This window comes from Tasmannia lanceolata, unplaced genomic scaffold, assembly GCF_043159265.1.
Source record: "Tasmannia lanceolata isolate RefF3 unplaced genomic scaffold, GAP_Taslan_0.1 ptg000006l, whole genome shotgun sequence".
Classification (NCBI taxonomy): Eukaryota; Viridiplantae; Streptophyta; class Magnoliopsida; order Canellales; family Winteraceae; genus Tasmannia; species Tasmannia lanceolata.
In genome coordinates, this window is record NW_027518683.1 from 27,996,432 (window position 1) to 28,002,431 (window position 6,000).

Here is a 6,000-nt window from a genome sequence, read left to right on the forward strand (position 1 = left end):
AGCCCCGGTCATATCTTCTATTCTCCTTCTCCTTCTTTCATTAAGTTGTTGAGTTCTTTTGTTAGACCCTAGTCTAAACCCTAGCTTTCAAAACTCTAACCATAGCTCCTCCTGCTCTGGTCATCTTCTCTGACCAAATCCTTCAGATTCCGGCTGGATTCCGACTAGTCCTCGTTGACAGCAAGCTTTTCTCCTTGCTCCTCTGCTAGATCTGTATTCTTTTGATTTAAAAATAAAAAATAAAAAACCTAATTCCTTCAAAATCCTAAATCCTCTACAATTATTTCTTCTCCGGTGAATCCACCGACAGATTTGAGCTTCGGCTGACCTCCGATCAAACTTTCCTTATGATGATCTTGTTGTTCTAACCTTCCTTTGAGGCTTAGAGTCTTTAACCTTCTCTGGAAACCCTCATTTTCTCATCTCATACCTTAATCACTCGATCTTTCTTCACCGAGTCTTTCTTCTCCGGCGAAATTCACCGGAACTCCGGCCGGTCACATTTTGGCTAGTTTCTTCTTATCCTTTCTTTGAAACATCATTAGATCTGAGTTTTTCCTTCTTTAAAAACTACAAATTCAAGCTATGAAACCTTAACCTTGTTAATCTTCTTCATTCGATCATCTCAGGCGAGCATTTGTCCATTAAATTTTCTTTCTGTTTGTCTCGGAACCTCAAATTTTAGCAGAAATCCATAATTTGATCTCTTTTTCATTTGTGAAACTCTAAACCTAACCTCTTCTATTTCTATTGTCTCAAACTTTGGATCTAGAGAAATCTGTACTGTAAACTTTAATCGAACAATAATCAGTGCAAGGAAATCATATATATATATATATATATATATATATATATATATTTTAGATCTTTGAAAGGTTGAGGTGATTATACTTTAGTTAGGACTAAGAAGCAGGAATAAAGCAGATAAAAAAAATTCAGAAGCTTAAAGAGGCAAAAGAAGAGTGCTGAGCATGAGGTAATTCCCCTCATTTGAGTCCATAGTATGAGTTTTTAGTGAACCTATTCCATTATTTTGCTATTTTTTTATTAAAGATAAGTGAGCCTTGTTAAGATTTTGTCCATAGTATGAGTTTTTTATTCTTTCATTGCAAGGGCGATGAAGGCGTTAGCCCAAGCCCATCTTTAGAGGGACTTACTTGATCATGGTGGTACCCTCTCTCTTCCTTCCCCTTCTTTAAGTAGGGATTTCTTAGCCTTTTAGGTATCCTCGAACATAGGTTTCCATTCATCGCAAGGGCGATGAAAGAGTTATCCCAAGCCCATCTTTTAGGGAGACTCACTTAATCCAAGTAGCACTCCCCTCTTTCATTTAAAAGACTTGCCTAGTCTTTTAGATGTACATTCCTTAAATCTTAGGTCCCCATTCATTGCAAGGGCAATGAAAGAGCTATCTAGAGCCCTTCTTAGGAGACAGGCCATGTCTCATTTATCCTACTAGTCATCATCCTTTTGGAGAGCCAGGCTTTGCTTCTTTTGCTTTACTCGTCAAATCCTTTTAGGAGACAGGCTATGTCTCATGTAGGAAAATTCAAACCTTTTGGAGACAGGCTTTGTCTCATTGGCCCTACTTATCCTTTTGTTTTAGGAGACATGTCATGTCTCATTAGAGCCATTCTCAGAGTCATTAGCATAGGAATCTATCCTTAGTCAAAAAGTTTTTCCATTAGCATAGAAGTCAGTCCTTAGCTAGAGAGTCAGTCCTTCTTTCAGGAGTCAGTCCTATCATCATAGGGGTTAGGATTCTATCCAACCTCTCATCAAGTCATTTTATCCACTCCTGCAAGGTATAGGATGCTGTCCAACCCTTGCAGAGTCGTATTTCTGTCCAGTTCCCCTGCAAAGCATAGGATGCTGTCCAACCTTTGCGGGATATCAGGAATCAGTCCTGCCCTTATGATGATAGGGATTTGTCCTCTTGAGTCAAAAGCACTTGAAAATTCAAAAACATCTAAAAACCAAAAATCTCAAAAGTCTTGAGTCTTTAGTAGTAGTTAGGAAAGTCTGTTTCCGAACTACGTTGGCTTGATCCCTTTCAACAGGGTACGTAGTGCAGCTTGGGATCCACATCCCAGGTCCAGCCAAACATTTCAAAATAAATATTTTAAAACTCTCAAAAAATACAAATATTCTTCAAAACCTTTTCAAAAAGATCTTCCCTTAGAGTTAGGGATCTGTCCTAGATTTTTTGGGGTGTTTTAGAGTTAGGAGGCTGTCCTGATTTGTATTGATATGGTATGTCCTGTCGCGTGAGTGTCCCTAGAGTTAGGAGGCCTCGGGTTGATCGGTTAGACATTTAGTCGAACCGATGGCTAGACTAGTAAGCATATAGTCAACCCATGGTTTTCCTTAGAATGTACAGCCTAGATACACATAGGGTATAGGGCCCACCTGCATTAGCTTAAGGCTAACCAACTTGCATTAGTTAGGGCATATAGAGAGTCCTGAAAATTACAATTCACCTGAACTTAAGCAATCGTGCAAAAAGCTTTAAAAATCAGTCGAGTCTAGTGGATCGAGTCTAGGATAGCGGTTCTAGATGGTTAGGCATCGTAGTTAGAATAGGTCATCGAACTACGTCGACTCTGATTCTTCCCGAGGACGGGATACGTAGAGCAGCTGGGATGGACGACCATCTTGGTCCGAGTCAAGTCCTGCATTAGAGTTTTAGGATCCATCTTGTCCAGTCATGTATAGAGTTGATTTGTGTTGTATGTTTTGCTGTGTTTTCTTACTTTCATGTAGAGACCTTATACCTTTAGCTGTAGCATGCATGTGTTTGTACACCAGAATTTAGACACCAATTAGGTATGACACTCATAACCTAGTTATTCTCAGGTGACACTTATTTCATTTCTTTTATGTGTGCCTATTATTCATCTTCGAGACATGCATGATTAGATAGACGTCTTCTCGGAGATATTGGTTCTCATTTCATATGACTTTCGCCTAAAACTCTTCAAAATCAATAATAAATGGCATAAGAGACCAGGTGTTTGCACTTGGGCGGACGAGGTGCTCTTCGGACCTTCCAAATTCGTAACCAGGCACGAACCTTCTTTTATATCTCTAGTTATCCATGGCAACAGAGCATAGTATGGGATCCAGGGCCTACTTCCTTAGATGGCGACTCTTCTTTGTTTAAGGTACGCCTCGAATCTGGGCTAGTCCCCGAATCGAGAGGTATCTCACCCTTTGTATCGCCACTCATGCTGTGAGGGGCACTTCTTTCGAGAGTTCCTTGGTAGAGCTCTCCATTCATGTGGATGATCCAGAGACTCAGCGTGGGGGCACGTCCCCGACCTCTCTCGGATCGGGGTCCACAGGCTGGTGACTCTGCTGGGGACATCTTTCGAGATATTGCCTAACTCTGTTAAAATGCCATTTATTACTAACTTTGAAGAATTTTGGGCTAAAATCATTATAAATGGGAATTTAATCGTTTAGAATCCAGGGGCACCAAATAGGTGTTTAAAACAAGGGATTCACACACTGCACAGCATACATCATTTTCTTTTATTGATTTTATTATTATTGGCTCCACGGGATAGATACAATGCGTGCCACATGGGATGTCATTCCCCTGTTGGTGCTGTTGTATCTATTTTCAAGCTATGCGACAGTGCTGCAGTCGTAAACACTCGGTGTACTTGTGTTTACAGCAGCCGGTGAGCAATGAAGCATACTGTATATAACACTCAGTGTACTTGTGTTATATACTTAAAGTATGGATCATATGCATAGTGCCCGATATATTGAGTCCGGAGCTCTACTTTCATTTTACATATATTATGTATATGGATATATTTGCTGATTTAGTAAAACCTAATTAGGATCTGCATGTGCTTATATATATATATATATATATATATATATATATATATATATATATATATAGCATTCATATAAGGACGAACATGTGTTGCTTACACATGTGGAGCCTAGATTTAGGAGCCTTGTCCTGTCTATTGATTATTGTAGTTCACTTTATGTGGCTACAACGCAGTCCTAGTGTACTCACATATCTGTCTTGAGTCAAGTGTCTTGACTCTGCAGGATTATATTTAGGGCTGGTGCCCCTGGTTAGGGTGTATATATGTATATATGCCTATGTACTGATTATTAGATTAGGGCTTACTCCTTTGTAATGTTTCCTATCTAATCCAATCAGTCATATTCTTTGAGATTTAGATTTGGTCGGTGACTTCTACTTGTCATCGTTATGACCATGGTCTTTTTTTCTAATTTTTTGATCATAGATCTGATTCATACCTTGTATCATTGATCCATATTCCATATATTTAGATTATGGCCTACCTCTTAGTTAGGTTCTCCTTCGTAATATAATCAATTATTTCTATTTATTCATTCTGTGGATTACATTAGATTATTGGTTCTTTATCTATAATCTATTCCTTGATTTATTGGTCTTAAAATTGATCTGTGTTTTTCATTGTTAGATTAGGGTTTACCTCTTAGTTAGGTTTTCTTTCCTAATCTAATCAATTATCCCTATCTATTCATTCTTTTAGATTATGATCAAATCGATGGCTTCTAATCATCATTCTTATGGTCATGATCTATCATTCGATCTTTTGGTTGCAAATTCAACCCATCTCTAAATGTCGTCGTTCATGGTCAGTCCTTCATTTGATTACATTCCTCTGATGACCATATTATATTTTTCACTCATGAGCCTATCTTGCCACCATCATTTGAGTGCAAATATCCTTGCCGGGAGTCCTATACTACAGAGATTATTCATATACCCTTGGATGGCTTGTGGGGATCTCTTTATATAGCTGTCAAGCTGCCGGATTTTACCCAACACATTTTCAGTGTGATTGCTATCCTTTAGCGATATTGATAAATCATGTGTTTATCTTACCATGACCCTTCTTACAATTGTTATGCTGTTGGTTCTTACCCAAGGGAGAGATGTGCTTGTATTATCTCTTATTTCAACTTGTGTATAACATTCAACGAGATTGCCTCATACTAAAATTAGTGTTTGTCATTTCCATGACAGGAGTCAGACCTAACTGACTTCACCCATTTGTTGAACCAGTTTCCTTTTATTTCACCCAGCCAGTTCAATAGAACCTATACCAGGATTGGACTCCTCAGTCATACATCATGGAGGAAGGAGTGCCACCCATAACCTTTCAATGCCAGATCTTTTACCATCGAAGAAGTGTCATGTGATGTTTGTCTTTCGTTGAGTGTACACCAACTTTCTTCTCTCAAAGTTGGTAAGTCTTATTGTGTCGATGTCAAAAAAAAATGTGTGTCATGTTTGTCAGTCGTGTTCATTCAGAGTCTATTGTTTCCATCCTTTGTCAAGTCCAATGTAGAGCCCATTGAGGCGCGTCGAAAAAAAGAGAGTTACTGATGTACGTAAGAGTCTTCAATTCAATAAAGTTGTTCATTTTGTATCTTTGATGTTCTATGATTCACTCTTAGATCTAATTTTAAACTAAAACTAACCTTCTCGGATAAGAATGCAGACAAAATTTCCCTCGAGATCTGAAAGATGGTCAAACGAGAGGAAGAGCGTCGAGCATAGCCACTCAAAGAAGAAATCGAAGCTGTTGATAATGGTATTGAAATCCAAAATTCGGGAAAGATGGATTAGCAAAACTTTATCTCCCGAGGAGAGCGAGGAATTGATAAACCTGTTTATAGGGGTTTGAGGTAGCCTTGCTTGATCCTATAAGGATAAACCGGGTGAACGCCCTGTGCAAAGCAAGACTCCATCGGCTTTAGATATCAGTCATAAAGCAAAATTCAAGAGAGTAAAACATCAGACATCCAGTCGAGCTGATGAGAAATTTAGTGAAGACTTTCAGAAAATGAAGTCATCAATTCGAGCCCGAAAAGAGCACTTGGGCTACATATTTTCAATGAGATTCCGAAGTGGAATACTTCAAGAGTAAGGACATTCCTAATGTTTAAAAGCAAAAAAAAAAGAATATGAAAGAA